Source organism: Oncorhynchus clarkii, chromosome 18, assembly GCF_045791955.1.
Source record: "Oncorhynchus clarkii lewisi isolate Uvic-CL-2024 chromosome 18, UVic_Ocla_1.0, whole genome shotgun sequence".
Taxonomy (NCBI): domain Eukaryota; kingdom Metazoa; phylum Chordata; class Actinopteri; order Salmoniformes; family Salmonidae; genus Oncorhynchus; species Oncorhynchus clarkii.
In genome coordinates, this window is record NC_092164.1 from 29,111,016 (window position 1) to 29,130,817 (window position 19,802).

The 19,802-nt window shown below is 43.5% G+C and overlaps 1 pseudogene; it reads right to left on the reverse strand.

The window, feature by feature from the left end:
* Window positions 1-749: 749 nt before the first annotated feature.
* On the reverse strand, window positions 750-18,237 carry LOC139372289 (insulin receptor substrate 2-like; annotated as a pseudogene).
* Between the last annotated feature and the right edge of the window lie 1,565 nt (window positions 18,238-19,802).

Sequence of the window (19,802 nt, forward strand, 5' to 3'; positions counted from 1 at the left end):
AATACAGTTTGATAAATGTCTCCCCCTCCCACTTAATTTTCAATGGTCGTTTCTACTACATTCAGATGTGTCTCTAGTGTGTTACAATCTAACGAGTTGTGAGAAATGTGAGAGAAAACTGGGTAGTAAAAGCCTCCAAACATTTACAGTATATGTCCAAGTAGTCCTCCCTTGTTTCAGTCCATTTTCTTCCGTTTGGTGCCTAATGAACAGGACCCTGGCACTATGTACTCCTCGTGCTTACGCCAGCAGTGAATGTGGCAATCCCCATGACCCCAAAATCGTGTGGTTCTACCCCCAAAACTAAATCATTGAGATGTTCTATCATGTAATCAGGTACAGCTAGGGATTATGGGTAATGCATTGCAAATACAGTAAATGCCTGGGTTAGTTGAGGTTCCGGCTACTACTAGGAAGTACACAGACCAACATCTTTGCATTCTTACTACATGAATGTACTTAAAAAAATATTTCTCACATCATAATTGGAACTAGTAATAAATGCTCTTAAATAGTATCATATTGCATGAAATTAGAATTAAGAAAATACTTTAATAGCAGAAGAATAAATCAGATTGTTTGTATTTGTAAGGCACAACAAAGACACAGTAAAGACCGTAGGCTTTGGGTTGGTCTTTATGAAACATTCCAAAATAAATACAACCTAAATATACACACATTACTCAGTATGCGGCCTTGCTCTTTCTGAGGTAGGGATTGGATTATTTTAAATGGTTTGCTAGCGAATGTGTTACTGAAACTATCATGGTGTCTGCTTTTACACAAACAAACTTCGACCCATCCATACTCATGTAAGTAAATAAATAATATATGCGTGCTGTGTGTAGTTGGGGGGGGGGGGTTGTTGACTAATCTTTTGAGGAGGGTGTAAGTACTGTGCCTTACATGATGTCCTGTCTTGTGGGTCAACAGACAGGCTACTCACAGTCCACGAGACAAAACCAAAAACGAGAGGGAAAATTCAAAACAAATAAACAGAGCCATAAATATAGCCTCTAGACACATACAGAGGTCCCCCACATACAGGAGCCTCTGGCCCCTCCTTTTTAGTACAGAGTCTCTGGGACAGCACCAGTGTTAGGATTCCCGTCCATGGGCGAGGGAGTTAGTCGTGGTGGGGATGTTTGTTGGGTCACAGCCTTACTTCTCGAGTTTATTTACAGCAGCAGGTTGTCTCGGTCACCCCAATGTATGACTGTCCATCTCAGAGCATGGATGATGAGGGCTTGGATCGTTCACTGTCCTGTTCAGTCTTGGGGGGGGGGGGGGGTTAAGAATGAAAGAGCGAAAGAGAGAGAAGAGCATGTTAAGTATCATTGCACTACATAGCGCTTTGAGTCAATACAGACTGCAATTAGCTTAGAAATTATTGGATTTCTTAGAAATATCTTATGTCAGTCAAACTACCTCAAAGTAGGGTTCTTAGTTTCCACTGCTACCACAAACAACTCTTATAGACCAAAAATCCCACAGTTATATCTGACATTTGGAGAGAGATAGATGTAAAACAGACTCCTGTTACCATTCATTCCATCCTCGGAGAGATTACAATGTTGAGCCTGTTTGTGTGTCAGAACAACACACTCCGAATTATAGATGTAGGATCTTAATTTGATCAGTCTTTTGTTGGGGAGAAATTTCCTGCTCAACTATAATCCACATTTCCTGTTACTGCAGGATTATTCTCCTGCTGTAGCTCATATTAAGATCCTATATCTGTAGCTGTTGGGGTAAAAAAAAAATCTAGACAACCGGAACAGCAAGTGTGCGTCGTACGGCTCTTGTGCACACACGACTAGAGGGAGTCCAACCGCAACTGATTTGATTGTGCAGGGTTCAAACGTTCTGCGCGGTGTTACAAAAAACCCCACAGCGAGTGGCTGTGTGACTTGCACCCATCGTCTCCCTCTCTCCTCCCTGCTGGAGCGACCAAAACATAACATCAACAGTGTTTATCGCGCTGTCCGTGTTGCTGAGGCTGCAATATAACGACAGCCATTTGTGACTGAAAAAGTATTTTACCGAAATCCCTCATTTGTTTAGGAAAAACATTCTCTATTCCCTCAACCCTTGCTCTCTGTATATAATACATGTATGCATCGCATGCATGTGACCAATAGGGCCTGACCTATAGCATATCATAATCACATCAATAAATTCAACAAACTCAGAACACGTTAACACATGTGACACCAAAATGGATGCAGAGGACTTGACAAATGAACTCGAAAATGGGGGAATGTTTAGGTTGCTAAGGAGGTAAAGGGGAAGTCAGACGTTTGGAATAAATTTGACTAGTTATGGAAAATACTGGAGATGAAGAAAAATAAAAGTTAAGGAGCAAGCACTGAGTGCATATTATGTGTGCCAATTGCCAAACAGGTGCTGTTTGATTACAATATATTTTCTCTGACTGTTTGGAACAATGTAAACAACACTAAATAAATTACAAGCATACCAGAGAGTCTTTTTTTTGTTGTAAAGCCTTTATTACAGCAAAGTCTAAAATCAGTCGCAATCATTAGTGAATGCAATTTCCAAAATGCATGTTTATTTATTGTTTATGCTAATTATTCAAGAGTCACTTTGCTATTTTATTTTAAATCTAAAGGGTTGATTGCATTTTAAATCATGAATGACTTGTATGCTGTGTGATAACATTAATTAATTAATGATTGATACAGTATATACGCTACAGTAATGTAAGTATTGAAACATAATACCATAACTTACTTTGGCCTAAGACTAAACAGGATGCACTTAGGCCTACAGCTCGATGGTGGCTACACAAGGTTGCTATACTAAGCCAACTAATGATAATGACATTACTTGTTATAATAATGATTATCATAACAATAACAATAAGGAGATCAAGAAAAAGGAGGGCTATTATTATTATGGCTCAGTGGGGCGATGCGTTTGGGACGCCATCACGCCAAGCAAGCAGCAGCAGCTTTGTAGGGGCTGAGGAGGGAGGAGGGGGGTTAGGAGTACTGCAGTAGGGGGATAAAGCACCAGCTGTGGAGCTCCTCTATGCCATCTGGGTCTTCCAGAATTGGGCCCGGCCAGCGATGATGGGGGCTTGGAGAGCAGAGCAGGAGAGCAGAGTGGCCCTGCAAACCGTATTACAGAGGGCACGGTTGGGGCAGAGAGCCTTGTACCTCACTGCAAAGGCTCTGATATGTTGCTGTTCAGTGATTGTACATCTCATAGACTGCTTATTCACATATAATACACATGCCACTATGGTGGGCTTCGGCAGTTTACAATGCCGAAACTGAACTGCAGTGCAGCTAACAACTAAAGCAAATTTGTGAATGGTTTTGGAAGATGGTGTGTGTTAATGTGAGTCTAAGGCAGAGAGAGAGACAGAGATTGAGAGTGTATGCACACACCCTTTCATCCCACCTCCATAACGAGCAACCTGGACACGGCTGCGGTGTCTAATCCCCAGCCACACACGGTGTGTAATCTCATCTCTAACTCTAACCCTGGCTGCAGCGGCTGAGGCTAAATGTAAGGGAGTGCTGCCTGGCGACGCCTGCCGCGTGGGTTATCTGGCGCCGGGAACATCCTGGCCTAGTTTAGTCACCGTGTCACAGCGTCTGCACTGCAACCGCCACCTGCTGGAAACTCTGACGCAACAGTGCGTGTGTTTGGAGGGGATGTTTGTGTGTGATACTAAACAGAGTGTGAAAGAGAGAAACATGAAAAGAGCGTTAGCACAGAGTAAGCAAAAAAAAACTACAAGGATAGAAAAGAACACCAAAAGAGGAAAGAGAGAATAGGAAAAGAGCAGGAAAGAGTGAGAAAATAAGCCAGCGGAAAAGAGCGGGAGCAGAGGGGGAGACAAATCAAGAGAGGAGAGGGAGGGTCGAACTGCCTCTAATATCTCAATTTCTTTTGCAATGAAAGCAGAGCCTCATTGAGCATGCTCCCTGACTTCTACTCTCTGAGCAATAGAGAGAAAGTAAAAGGTGGGGAGGGGAGTGTGTTGTGCAAGAACAAACCCGTAACACACACACTTGGCCTGGCCCAGAGCGAAAATAATCTGCATCTGGCGTGCAGGATGTTCCACTATTCTACTGTATTTGGGTGTTCTAAACCAAAAGCAGCACTGACAAATGATGATGATCTTTGATCACATCCGATTCAACACGCAATCTGGAGATGAAGACCAATCGCGGCTCTGATTCACAGTCACGGACAGGATGGATATCTGAGAGAGCTGTGCTAGAGAGTGAGCTACTGGCTACGGCTTCACCCCCCCCCCACCTCAACCCCCCCGTACCCCTCCCCAGGTTGATGGACATTAGATTGGCCCCTGGGCTGCACCTGCAGCAGCAACAGAGGCAGCACATGGTGTGCAGTAGGGCTGGGCAATAAATCAATATCAATAATTATTGAGGTAATTACTTCCCTCAATAACAATATAAAACGTTTAGATTAATTTTCGATAATGTCGATATAGAGTAATTAGGTACAGCAGTCCATTTCACCTCTGTGATGCATCAGGAACATGCAGAGAAGTGACAATATGCACTTGGAGAGGTATACTCCCACTAAAAACCACTTAGCACCTTGAGTGATGGAGTAGCCACTATTAACCACGAAAAATGAGTGATGTAGGTGAAAACAGTGGCAGTGATAGCCATGGAGAAGGAGCAGCTTCCAACAAAGAAATAATTGATAAAAAGGGTTCAACTGTTTCAGTTATTTGGAAGTGGTTTGGCTTTTTGAAGTCCGACAAAGAGCAGAGCAATGTTCGGTGCAAATTGTGCCGTAGACAGGGGGCTACCAAGTCTGGTAATACGACAAAACTTTTTCACCATCTGAAGCAAAATTACTCTTTGCAACAAAGCAGGAAGTTTGAGTTTGCGTCACAATATTGATAAACGCCCCTCAAGCACCAGCCAATCTAGGGATGTTTGCCCGAAGCAGTCAACACTGACAGCGTTACAAGCAAACATCAAAAAGACATCACAAATGCTATTATGCATTGCATTGCTAAAGACATGCTACCAATTAGCACAGTTGAAAATGAAGGTTTCAAGAGGCTTATCAATTTAATTGACCGCAGGTACGTGCTCCCTGGCAGCAAACATTTCTCTCACACCGCACTGCCAAAACTACGCCGAGTGTAGGGAAAAAGTTGAGGAACAGCTCAAGACAGATATTACGTATTTTGCTACTACTACCGATCTGTGGTCTAGTCGCATGTCTGAGCCTTTCTATATTGACAAAGAGTGGAATATTATAAATAAATGCCTTCAAACATCATACTTTCCCGACGACCACATGGGGGAAGCTATAAGCAGAGGGGCTCATTGATGCTCTCGCCTTCTGGGGACTCAGTCAAGACAGACAGGTCTGCATTACAACGGATAGTGGTGCGAACGTGGCGAAAGCCGCTCAGATCAACAAATGGACCAGACTGAAATGTTTTGGACAGCATCTGCACTTGGCCATTGGTCAGTAACCTTGTCAATTGTGCATTTTGAAGTGATTGGAAAATTGAAACTAAATGTGCATTTTTTTCAGCAACTGATTAAGTTAAATATTACATTTGTACATAACTAAAGGGATTATTGTTACTTTAACATTTTATTAAAATCTCTTGATTTCTCTTAGAGAGTGGGTAGAGACAAAGGGGTGGATCGCGCAATTGGAGTGTGTAAGAAAGTGGTAGGTGCCTTTTCCTATTCATGGAAAAAGAAGAGACCTGGCAGTTGTGTAACGGTTTTCTTGAGTTGAAAGAGAGGCGGACCAAAATGCAGCGTTGTTTCTATTCATGTGTAATAAAGATGAAACACGAACAGTACAAAAACAATAAACGTAACGAAAAAACCTAACAGCCTATACTGGTGCACAAACAGAGACAGGAACAATCACCCACGAAACACTCAAAGAATATGGCTGCCTAAATATGGTTCCCAATCATAGACAACGATAAACACCTGCCTCTGATTGAGAACCACTCCAGACAGCCATAGACTATGCTAGATACCCCCACTAAGCCACAAACCTAATACCTAACAAAACCCCAAGACAAAACACACCACATAAAAAACCCATGTCACACCCTGGCCTGACCAAATTAATAAAGAAAACACAGAATACTAAGACCAGGGCGTGACAAGTTGCTCAAAAAGAACACAACCTACCCCAGCACAAATTGGTGACAGAGTGGGGATCAAGTCAAAAGGTGGTGCAGAGTACTGGAGCAGGATAAAGCCATTTCACAGGTCTTGTCCAGTGACAAGAAGACCCGGCGCTTAGCTCCCACCTATACAGATATAGACGTTCTTGAGTCCATCAACCAGGCATTGACCCAACTCCTAGAATTCACAGATGCTCTGTCTGGTGAGTCTTATGTCAGTGTGTCTTAGCTGAAGCTAGTATTACACCTATTCAATACAGAGGTCATGAAACCTGATGATGGTGAAACAGAGCTCACCCAAACCATCAAAACAATAGTCATGGACTATCTGAACGAGAAATATGATGACCTAGCCACAGATGAGCCTCGTTGGTTGACCCTCAGTTTAAAACACATTTACATCAAAGAGGAGAAGGTGGGCCACATAAAAGCAAGAGCTGTCTCAGAGATGGTCAATGAGGGACATGAAAACCCAAGCCCAGCACAGGGAGACGATGCTGCTGCTGCTTCACCACAACTGCCAGCTAAAAAGAGAAAGTCACTGGGCAGTTTTTTCAAAAAGCCATTCTCCACTACCACAGGTCTCACTGAAATCCAGCTGGTAGAAAAGGAACTCAGCTGCTACCTTCAGTGTCCTGATGCTGACAGTGAAGCCAATCCACTGGACTGGTGGAAGATCCACCAAAAAAACTTTCCCAAAGTCAGCCACCTGGCAAAGCGCTACCTGTGCATTCCTGCGACCAGCTCCCGCTCAGAATGTGTTTTTAGCACAGCTGACCTGCCATAGGGCAGCTTTAAAGCCAGAGACCATAGACAGACTTGTCTTTCTAGAAACTACCCCAACTTCAACTGTGATGTGCCACTAGGCTAACAGTAATAATGCATATTGACTTGCACTATTTTATTTTTTATTACTCATGAATTGTAACGGTTTATTTGTGAGTTCTACTTCTGACAATAAATAAGAAACATTAAAGCCTTTGGTTTGTTCAGGCATTCTTGAGTCTGAAGCAGATATGAACCTTTAAAACATTTGATTAATATCGTGATAATTATCGTTATTACATTAAAAAAGTGTATATATATATATATATATATATATATATATATACACATATATATATATATATATACACACACACACACACAGTGGGGCAAAAAAGTATTTAGTCAGCCACCAATTGTGCAAGTTCTCCCACTTAAAAAGATGAGGCCTGTAATTTTCATCATAGGTGCACTTCAACTATGACAGACAAAATGAGAAAAAATCCAGAAAATCACATTGTAGGATTTTTAATGAATTTATTTGCAAATTATGGTGGAAAATAAGTATTTGGTCAATAACAAAAGTTTCTCAATACTTTGTTATACCCTGTGTTGGCAATGACAGAGATCAAACGTTTTCTGTAAGTCTTCACAAGGTTTTCACTCACTGTTGCTGGAATTTTGGCCCATTCCTAAATGCAGATCTCCTCTAGAGCAGTGATGTTTTGGGGCTGTTGCTGGGCAACGCGGACTTTCAACTCCCTCCAAAGATTTTCTATAGTGTTGAGATCTGGAGACTGGCTCGGCCACTCCAGGACCTTGAAATGCTTCTTACAAAACCACTCCTTCGTTGCCTGGGCGGTGTGTTTGGGATCATTGTCATGCTGAAAGACCCAGCCACGTTTCATCTTCAATGCCCTTGCTGATGGAAGGAGGTTTTCACTCAAAATCTCACGATACATGGCCCCATTTATTATTTCCTTTACACGGATCAGTCGTCCTGATCCCTTTGCAGAAAAACAGCCCAAAAAGCATGATGTTTCCACCCCCATGCTTCACAGTAGGTATGGTGTTCTTTGGATGCAACTCAGCATCCTCCAAACACGACGAGTTGAGTTTTTACCAAAAAGTTATATTTTAGTTTCATCTGACCATATGACATTCTCCCAATCTTCTTCTGGATCATCCAAATGCTCTCTAGCAAACTTCAGACGGGCCTGGACATGTACTGGCTTAAGCAGGGGGACACGTCTTGATTTGAGTCCCTGGCGGCGTAGTGTGTTACTGATGGTAGGCTTTGTTACTTTGGTCCCAGCTCTCTGCAGGTCATTCACTAGGTCCCCCTGTGTGGTTCTGGGATTTTTGCTCACCGTTCTTGTGATCATTTTGACCCCACGGGGTGAGATCTTGCGTGGAGCCCAGATCGAGGGAGATTATCAGTGGTCTTGTATGTCTTCCATTTCCTAATAATTGCTCCCACAGTTGATTTCTTCAAACCAAGCTGCTTACCTATTGCAGATTCAGTCTTCCCAGCCTGGTGCAGGTCTACAATTTGTTTCTGGTGTCCTTTGACAGCTCTTTGGTCTTGGCCATAGTGGAGTTTGGAGTGTGATTGTTTGAGATTGTGGACAGGTGTCCACAATATACTGATAAGTTCAAACAGGTGCAATTAATACAGGTAACGAGTGGAGGAAAGAGGAGCCTCTTAAAGAAGAAGTTACAGGTAAGTGACAGCCAGAAATCCTGCTTGTTTGTAGGTGACCAAATACTTATTTTCAAATACTCATCTTTTTAAGTGGGAGAACTTGCACAATTGGTGGCTGACTAAATACTTTTTTGCCCCACTGTGTGTGTGTGTGTGTGTGTGTCTGTGTATATACAGTGCCTTGCGAAAGTATTCGGCCCCCTTGAACTTTGCAACCTTTTGCCACATTTCAGGCTTCAAACATAAAGATATAAAACTGTATTTTTTTGTGAAGAATCAACAACAAGTGGGACACAATCATGAAGTGGAACGACATTTATTGGATATTTCAAACTTTTTTAACAAATCAAAAACTGAAAAATTGGCCGTGCAAAATTATTCAGCCCCCTTAAGTTAATACTTTGTAGCGCCACCTTTTGCTGCGATTACAGCTGTAAGTCGCTTGGGGTATGTCTCTATCAGTTTTGCACATCGAGAGACTGACATTTTTTCCCATTCCTCCTTGCAAAACAGCTCGAGCTCAGTGAGGTTGGATGGAGAGCATTTGTGAACAGCAGTTTTCAGTTCTTTCCACAGATTCTCGATTGGATTCAGGTCTGGACTTTGACTTGGCCATTCTAACACCTGGATATGTTTATTTTTGAACCATTCCATTGTAGATTTTGCTTTATGTTTTGGATCATTGTCTTGTTGGAAGACAAATCTCCGTCCGAGTCTCAGGTCTTTTGCAGACTCCATCAGGTTTTCTTCCAGAATGGTCCTGTATTTGGCTCCATCCATCTTCCCATCAATTTTAACCATCTTCCCTGTCCCTGCTGAAGAAAAGCAGGCCCAAACCATGATGCTGCCACCACCATGTTTGACAGTGGGGATGGTGTGTTCAGCTGTGTTGCTTTTACGCCAAACATAATGTTTTGCATTGTTGCCAAAAAGTTCAATTTTGGTTTCATCTGACCAGAGCACCTTCTTCCACATGTTTGGTGTGTCTCCCAGGTGGCTTGTGGCAAACTTTAAACAACACTTTTTATGGATATCTTTAAGAAATGGCTTTCTTGCCACTCTTCCATAAAGGCCAGATTTGTGCAATATACGACTGATTGTTGTCCTATGGACAGAGTCTCCCACCTCAGCTGTAGATCTCTGCAGTTCATCCAGAGTGATCATGGGCCTCTTGGCTGCATCTCTGATCAGTCTTCTCCTTGTATGAGCTGAAAGTTTAGAGGGACGGCCAGGTCTTGGTAGATTTGCAGTGGTCTGATACTCCTTCCATTTCAATATTATCGCTTGCACAGTGCTCCTTGGGATGTTTAAAGCTTGGGAAATCTTTTTGTATCCAAATCCGGCTTTAAATTTCTTCACAACAGTATCTCGGACCTGCCTGGTGTGTTCCTTGTTCTTCATGATGCTCTCTGCGCTTTTAACGGACCTCTGAGACTATCACAGTGCAGGTGCATTTATACGGAGACTTGATTACACACAGGATGATTGTATTTATCATCATTAGTCATTTAGGTCAACATTGGATCATTCAGGGATCCTCACTGAACTTCTGGAGAGAGTTTGCTGCACTGAAAGTAAAGGGGCTGAATAATTTTGCACGCCCAATTTTTCAGTTTTTGTTTTGTTAAAAAAGTTTGAAATATCCAATAAATGTCGTTCCACTTCATGATTGTGTCCCACTTATTGTTGATTCTTCACAAAAAAATACAGTTTTATATCTTTATGTTTGAAGCCTGAAATGTGGCAAAAGGTCGCAAAGTTCAAGGGGGCCGAATACTTTCGCAAGGCACTGTATATATATATATATATATATATATATATATAGTGATAATTTATTTTCTATATGTCCAGCCCTAGTGTTTAGTCATTCATGTATAGTAGTGGGTGGTGCTAGCCTGACATGACTGGCGTGCAACGCACTGTCCAGTACTCACCAGTGACTGCTGCTCTTGTGTCTGTGTCCCAAATAACACCCTATTCTCTATGTAGTGCACTACTTTTGACAGGGCCAATTGCACTCTGTCAAAAAGTAGTGTATCATATAAGGGTGCAATTTGGGACAGAGCCACGTGTGCTACATGCTTGTGGTCCATCGGTAATAAGGTGGAGGTAGTGGGGGTGGAGGAGGGGACAAAGGTAGGGGTTGACAGGGAGATAGTGGTGCATGGCAGGTGCATTACCCCCCCTTCCTCCCGGATGCAGAGCCATCTGCCATCACTCAAGAAGAGTTTGCAGTTTTCACCAAGCGCCGCTCATAGGAGCACTCACTCTCCTCTCAAGGAGGCCCAAGTGTGTGTCCGCACGTGTGTGTGTCCGCACACAAAAACACTCTGGGTGTTTACCCTCGTTGCTGCCAGCCATTAGGGCAAAACACCTGACGTCAAATCACAGAGAGTGATGTCAAATGAGAGAGAGGGGGATTGAAAAACAAGACAGACCTGAACAGATAAAAGGCTATTAGTCTCCAGAGAGGAAGAGACATCCCTAAACCTCTGCCTGCCACTTCTATTAATCTCTGAACACCTTGTTCACCTACGATGAGCACCCAGGTCATGGGGTTAGCTCACATTAGCACACTCTCAGGTCATTGTGATAGGATTTACATTAGCATACATTAGTACACAGAGGTAAACAGAGTTGGTGCCCACGTGCCCTGGCCTGCCGATAAGGTAGAAATTAAACAAACACAGTGACTGTTCTGTGACCTCTCTATTTATGCAACCAACTGTCATCTGGATAATCACACAAAATATCTATCCATCAACAATGTCACCGCCGAGGCCCAAGTCCTTTGACTGATTGATAGTGACGGAGGGGGAAGTTCGGGAGTCTGTCTGAGGGGCGCCGTTTATCCGTAAACAACCCTGTGTTGGCATTTCAGGCAGACGCACATGGTGTCGGAGGCTCTAAATACCTGGGATGGCTGAGTTGGTACTTTGTACCTAGCAAAACTGCCATGTCTCTCTCCCTCAATGTGTGGCTTTGAAGTTAAAGATAGACACCGTATTAGGCCTCTGACTAGCAAGAAGTCACCGAAGATATGTGAACACCTGCTCGTCGAACATCTCATTCCAAAATCATGGGCAATAATATGGAATTGGTTCCCCTTTTGTTGCTAGAACAGCCTCCACTCTTCTGGGAAGGCTTTCCACTACATGTTGGAACATTGTTGAGTGGACTCGCTTCCATTCAGCCACAAGAGCATTAGTGAGATCGGGCACTGATGTTGGGAAATTAGGCCTGGCTCACAGTCGGCGTTCCAATTCATCCCAAAACGTGTTCGATGGGGTTGTGCAGGCCAGTCAAGTTCTTCCACAAGTTATTTTTCCACATTTTGTTTTGTTATAGCATACATTTAAAATTGATTAAATTGAGATTTTGGGTCACTGGCCTATACCCAATAATGTCAAAATATAATTGTTTTTGGACATTTTTACAAAATAATAAAAGCTGAAATGTCTTGAGTCAATAAGTATTTATCCTCGTTGTTTCGGCAAAATGTGCATAAGAAGTCACATAATAAGTTGCATGGACTGTGAAATAATAGTGTTTAACATGATTTTTGAATGACTACCTCATCTCCACACATACATATAATTGTAAGGCCCCTCAGTCGAGCAGTGAATTTCAAAACATAGATTGAAACACAAAGACCAAGGAGGTTTTCCAATGTCTCCAACACCCAGTCACTACAAAGATACCTGCGCCCCTCCTAACTTGCCGTAGAGGAAGAAAACTACTCAGGGATTTCACCATGAGGCCAATGGTGACTAAAACAGTTACAGAGTTTAATGTCTGTGATAGGAGAACACTGAGGATGGATTGTAGTTACTCCACAATACTAACCTAAATGACAGAGTGAAAAGAAGGATGCCTGCACAGAATACAAATATTTCAAAGCAGGCATCTTAAAGTAAAACTGCAAAAAAATTGTCCTGAATACAAAGTGTTATGTTTGGGGCAACCCAACACAATATATTCCAGAGTACCGCTCTTCATATTTTCAAGAATTATGAGTATGCTTATCTTTTTTAAATTTTTTTATAATTTTTTTTTTATTTTTTTTTATTTACCCCTTTTTCTCCCCAATTTCGTGGTATCCAATTGTTTAGTAGCTACTATATTGTCTCATCGCTACAACTCCCGTACGGGCTTGGGAGAGACGAAGGTTGAAAGTCATGCGTCCAAGCCGCACTGCTTCTTAACACAGCGCCATCCAACCCGGAAGCCAGCCGCACCAATGTGTCGGAGGAAACACCGTACACCTGGCAACCCTGGTTAGCGCGCACTGCGCCCGGCCCGCCACAGGAGTCGCTGGTGCGCGATGAGACAAGGATTTCCCTACCGGCCAAACCCTCCCTAACACGAACGACGCTAGGCCAATTGTGCGTCGCCCCACGGACCTCCCGGTCGCGGCCGGTTGTCTCTGGTGGCACAGCTGGCGCTGCAGTACAGCGCCCTTAACCACTGCGCCACCCGGGAGGCCTGGGTGGCGTATGCTTATCATCAGCATGGACTAGGGAGTTTAGGATAATAATGTATGTTCAGTTGACCAGTTCCTCCCAGCAGCCTTTGCAACACAGACAGGAATTCCGAACGTGACACTTCGTCATTACCTGGCGTCTAGTAAACAACGAGCTCACTTGTTATTCTGACCTGCGGAGCGACTACATGAAAGACATTGGCGTGGATGCCTTCTCCAAGGGACCCGCACATGGATGAGGCCTCACACACAGAGAAACAGTCACATACGCTCTCGCTCTCTCTTTCAAACACACTGTTTGATAAAAGTGCAAGCAACTAAAAAAAACTCACCTGTCAAAAAGTCTCCTGCACCTCAATGTTTACAAGGTACAATGAGTGAATGACTGCCAAAACACTGACTCCGTGTGCCTTGCCCCCGAGACTGGAACATTGGTTTGTTTATAGCCACCACAGGGACTATTCTGGGCCAGAAAACTGACAGTGGCACCAGGACAGTCAGATGGACCTGGGATATGCCTTGGATGATTTAGTGGCGCGTGTTTGGGGCTGCAGCATGTTTTATTGCCCGTCTGCTTTTCTGACTGAGGCATGGAAGGAACAGGCAGTGCCTAGGGCTGATGTGTCATAAAAACACTGACAAGATGTTCTAGCTTTCTTAGGCTGGATCCCTACTTTGAGTACAGCATTCTCACAGCACTTTCCTAAACAGATCTCTGAAGGAGTTGCATACAAGTTCTGCAGGTGAGTATTTATGAATGAATAACGTGAAAAGTGTTATTACAGTAGATGTACAGTACCAGTCAAAAGTTTGGACACACCTACTCATTCAAGGGTTTGTCTTTATTTGTACTATTTTCCACATTGTAGAATACTAGTGAGGACATCAAAACTATAAAATAACACATGGATTCATGTAGTAACCAATATATTTTACATTTGAGATTCTTCAAAGTAGCCACCCTATGCCTTGATGACAGCTTTGCACACTCTTGGCATTCTCTCAACCAGCTTCATGTGGTAGTCATCTGGAATGCATTTCAATTAAAACATGTGCCTTGTTAAAAGTTCATTTTGTGGAATTTCTTTCTTTCTAAATGCATTTGAGCCAATCAGTTGTGTTGTGATAAGGTAGGAGGGTATACAGAAGATTGCCCTATTTGGTAAAAGACCAAGTCCATATAATGACAAGAACAGCTCAAATAAGCAAAGAAAAACGACAGTCTATCATTACCTTAAGACATGAAGGTAAGTCAATACGGAAAATTAAGAACTTTGAAAGTTTCTTCAAGTGCAGTCGCAAAAATCATCAAGCGCTATAATGAAACTGGCTCTCATGAGGACCGCCACAGGAAAGGAAGACCTAGAGTTACCTCTGCTGCAGAGGATACGTTCATTAGAGTTAACTGCACCTCAGATTACAGCCCAAATAAATGCTTCAGAGTTCAAGTAACAGACACATCAACTGTTCAGAGGAGATTACGTGAATCAGGCCTTCATGGTTGAATTGCTGCAAAGAAACCATTACTAAAGGACACCAATAAGAAGAAGGGACTTGCTGGGGTCAAGAAACACGAGCAATGGACATTAGACCGATGGAAATCTGTCCTGATAAGTTCATATTTGCGATTTTTGGTTCCAACCACTGTGTCTTTGTGAGATGCAGAGTAGGTGAATGGATGATCTCGGCATGTGTGGTTCTGAAGAAGGTTAAACCAAGGCCTTATATCGTTTAAAGGGTTAATAAACTATGTTATGATAAACTGTAAGGTGTGTTAAAACCTGTTTTGAGTGTTGTGACCTTCAGACACTATCAGAAGGCGTCTACATTCAGACTCCTCCTGTCTGGATCCCACCTTGGTTATCGGGTTTCCCCGAGAACACAAAGCTGCCAGAGACCTGATGAAACCAACCACCTGTCAGAAGATGCTTACACTCGTTCACATTGTTATGACTCCATACTTGTAGTGAAACACCACGTGACTGGGTACTACCATAAGCTTCATAAAAATGTAGCTTGTGAAATTAAGAATGCAATGTTCTGTATCTCCTAATGTATTGCACAAGTTGACTGCAGGTATTTACTTAAAAAGTAGCTACAAATATTCACTTTTTTTTTTTTTATTACAAGAAATTGTTTAAACAGTATTGACGGTAATGAAAAACCATTCTGTGGCTATTTACAAATACCCTGGTATATGGTATACCACCCAAGCCTAAAGGTGATGCCATTGCGCAATGTATTAAACATGTAATGCAATGATAATTGCTATAAACATTTGCTTCTCAATAGGAGATCAATGTAAGTTTAATGTAAACAAGCCATTATATCGACATTAATCTATATTGACATTATTTAAACCCTTCGTTCTTCACTGTCCATGTATACACCTCGCCTGCGCACTGAGCGTAATATCAGTGTGTAATTCGATCAACCATATTCGCTCATGTGTCTTTTCTAATATAATTAGTATGACACAGAGAATAAACACTTCTCACTTGTTTTATAAAATGGCTGGTGCCCAAAATCAATTTTGTCCTGTAGTGTCATGGTGCCTACGTAACCACCCACCACTTGTTTTCTTCAGTGGTTTCAAAAGTCCAACATTCGTCACGCAGCAGGTCCGTTTTGAATACATGTACCACCTACGCATCTTCGGTGGTAAACATTAGAAATTCAAGGCCGCCACAGCAAATAATCTCAACGTGTCCATTTCGAAAGATGTGTTTTTCATTATCTCGTCTATCACAATACACTTGGCAGAATAGCAAGCTGAAGAGTAGTAGGAGGGGGCCTATGCTGTACTAACTGAAATAACATTAATTTTTAATTATCTCATTGCCAGTCCTTCATTCAGGTTTTCCTCTCATGCAATATAAACCCCTTATTGTTGTTGACAGTGACAGCACCCTCCAGTATAAATGAGGGAAGCCATAAACTAAAATGTCCATGATCACCATAGAGTTGGACACATTTTTCACCCCAAACATACCATCAAAGTCTCATAGTCTCTAAGGCAGCCAGTCAACAAGCATTTAAATTATTTTCTCCCATTTCTAAAAATGTGTTGATTTAATTATCATCATGTTTCTTCATATAAAGTATGGACAAAGTTGTTTTCAGCAACATTGCCTTAAGTATATGACCACAGCAGACCTCTAACCCTACCTTTACAAACTCTGACCAGCCATGAAATGGGCAGTTAAAACACACACACACACACAAACAGGAGCATCACTCACCTTTGACAGTGGTCGCCGCCTCCTTGAACCCCAAACAGACGTACGGCGTGACGTGTAATCCATGGAGGGCTCCCTTGCAGCTGGTGGCCGGCTTAAAGCTGACCGTGGGCAGGTCTTCGCAACAAGGTCCCTCCAGGTCCCTGTCCCGGTTCTCCATTAGGTTCAGGGCAATATAGTTCAGTCCATTCTGGAAGCCTGCAGAGGTCTCTCTACTCATGGGGCTGTCACACTCCTCGTCTGAGCCCTCGCTGCTCCGTATCGACAGGTTCTCCACCGAGCTATGGCGTTTGGCATTCCCATGGGCGAACGAGGGGAACACAGGGGTGACGGTAGCCGCAGAGGAGAAGGTTTCGGAGCTGTGCCGCCTGCGCCCATTGGGGTCGGCCCGGATCACCTTAGCGGCCCTGTCAGGATCCACGGGGTTGACGGCGCCAAGGAGGAACACCCCAATGCCGACAGGGAGGCCCTGCTCACCCAGGGATAGCCTCTTCTCTCTGGCACTGGGGTTGAAGATAATAAACAGAGTTAATATGTATTACAGTACATGGTCTATTACAAAACATCCATAGATAGATGCGATATAGAAAATATTTTATACTTATCATGAACTCAATCCACTTGAACTTAATACACTTTCAAACACAACATAAAGTGCCTGCCGTGCCAGGGGAATCTTAATCCTATTCATAGTTTGAAATGCTTTTCTATAACTAGACAAATAACTTTGCTGAATAATGTATTTATAACTGACATTATGGCTAGAGTACTGAGTGTACCTTGCTGAGGTCTGAGGGACGAACTGGGGAGGCATGTTGGCCAAATGTCATCTCGGTGTACTCATCCTTGCCTCTCTGGGGGCACTAGGATAACCTCTTCGATCGGAGATGGTACACTGCCTCCCCATCCAGACAAGGGCACAGGGATGACTCAGGGACCGTGTCCAACCGTCCAGCAGGGGTGTCTCTGGCCTTGGGTGAGTGCGAGACAATGTGGTGCAGGTTCACGTAGTCGGAGAGAGGGGACCTTGGCTGGCTGCCGATGGAGCCCAGAGACAACTCCTGACTCTCATTGGATGCTGACGGCGAGGAGTACTTGGTGCTCTCACTGAAGTCTATGTTGATATACTCGCCCGGACTCCTGGGTTCCCCGGGCAAGAGGTGCTCGTTCATGCTGGGCAGGATCCTAAAGCTGTCGAGAGACAGCCGGTTGGGTCGCCCCATCTTCCCCCGGTGGGACGTCAGGCTCTCAGTCCCCCGGCTCTGTCTGATGGCCGAGGGCACCGAGGAGTTGAGCGTGGCCGCATTGGTCATCACTGAGTAGTAGTCATCTGACTCCCCACCTATCGACTGATGGCCTTGAGGGCTCATCAGGACGTACTGGTCATCAGTGTTCCCCACCTCCTTGGAAGTCTGGTGGAGTTTGGTGGGGAGAGGACTAGTAAAATACTGAGGAGAGGGCTTATAGCTACGATACTGGTAATCACCAAGAGAAACCTGGCCTGGCTTGGCCTTTCTGAGACAAACAGAAAACACACTTTTGTGTCATTGTTTTTGGTGGGGATTGTTGTTGTTATTAAACATTGACATAACAGTGACTTAAACCATTTGTATTGGTTATTTAGGAAATTGTTAAAATCCACAAACTGAAAAAGTAAATCTTGGGCCTCCCGAGTGGCGCAGCGGTCTAAGGCACTGCAGTGCTTGAGGCGTCACTACAGATCCGGGTTCGATGAGGCGACGAACAATTGGCCCAGCGTCGTCCGGGTTAGGGGAGGGTTTGGCCGGCCGGGATGTCCTTGTCCATCGCGCTTTAGCGACTCCTGTGGCGGGCCGGGCGCATTCACTCTGACACAGTGGCGCATTGGCTCTCGACCTTTGCCTCTCCTGAGCCCTTACGGGAGTTGCAGTTATGGGACAAGACTGTAATTACCAATTTGGGAGAAAAAGGGGTAAAAAAGTCAATGCTGACTCACAGCAAGCTGTAAATACATACATGTTTACAGAGAACGCACGTCATTCACTGTATAGTACAGTGTTCCAGAAGAAACAGAATGTACGCACTCTCTCCCTCAATGCTCTCTTACCCTGTTTCGCTCTCTTTAACGGTAATGTTTTTCTGTTTCTGTTGTTTATGTCCCTCCTTCAACCCCCTCACTATCTAGCCTATAATCAAAAACCTTTCCACAAAAGTAGTGCTATGGTATTTTACTAGTCCTATACGGGCCCTGTTGGCACTCCCACCCCCAAACATCTTCACACAGCTATGTTTCTGTCTCTCTGTTTTTGTCGCTCGATCAAATCCCTCACCCTCTATATTCACGTGTTCTCTCCATATATGTGATAAATGTTTTATGATTCAAACATACATTTTTGTCTAGCAAATTTATTTCTGTTTCTTTGTTTTTGTCCTTCTTTCAACCCCCTCACCCTCTTTATTCATGTGTTCTTTCCATATACAGTACCACACCTACTCATTCAAGGGTTTTTCTTTATTTTTACTATTTTCCACATTGTAGAAAAGAACTATGAAATAACACATATGTAATCATGTACTAAACAAAAAAGTGTTAAACAAATCTAAATATATTTTATATTTTAGGTTCTTAAAAGTTAGCACCTTCAGCCTTGATGTCAGCTTTGCACACTCTTGGCATTCTCTCAACCAGCTTCACCTGGAATGCTTTTCCAACACTTTTTGAAGGAGTTCCCACATATGCTGAGCACTTGTTGGCTGCTTTTCCTTCACTCTGCGGTCCAACTCATCCCAAACCATCTCAATTGGGTTGAGGTCGGGTGATTGTGGAGGCCAGATGATCTGATATATGTATATTATTTAACCTTTATTTAACTAGGCAAGTCAGTTAAAAACAGATTCTTATTTTACAACCCCGGCCAAACCCTCCCCTAACCCAGATGATACCGGGTGCCAATTGTGCGCCGAACTATGGGACTCCAGATCACGGCCGGTTGTGATACAGCCCAGGATCAAACCAGGGTCTGTAGTGACGCCTCCAGCACTGAGATGCAGTGCCTTGGACTGCTGCGCCACTTGGGAGCCAACACTCCGTCACATTTTTTCTTGGTCAAATAGCCCTTACACAGCCTGGATGTGTGTTGGGTCATGGTCCTGTTGGAAAACAAATGATCGTCCCACTAAGTGCAAACCAGATGGGATGGCATACTGCTGCAGAATGCTGTGGTAGCCATGCTGGTTAAGTGTGCCTTGAATTATAAATAAATCACTGACAGTGTCTTTAATTTTATTAAACTTTAAACTAGGCAAGTCAGTTAAGAATAAATTCTTATTTACATTGAAGGCCTAACCCGACCAAAACCCTTACCCGGACGACGCTGGGCCAATTGTGCGCTGCCCCATGGGACTCCCAATCGTGGCCAGTTGTGATGCCTTAGACTGCTGCGCCACTCG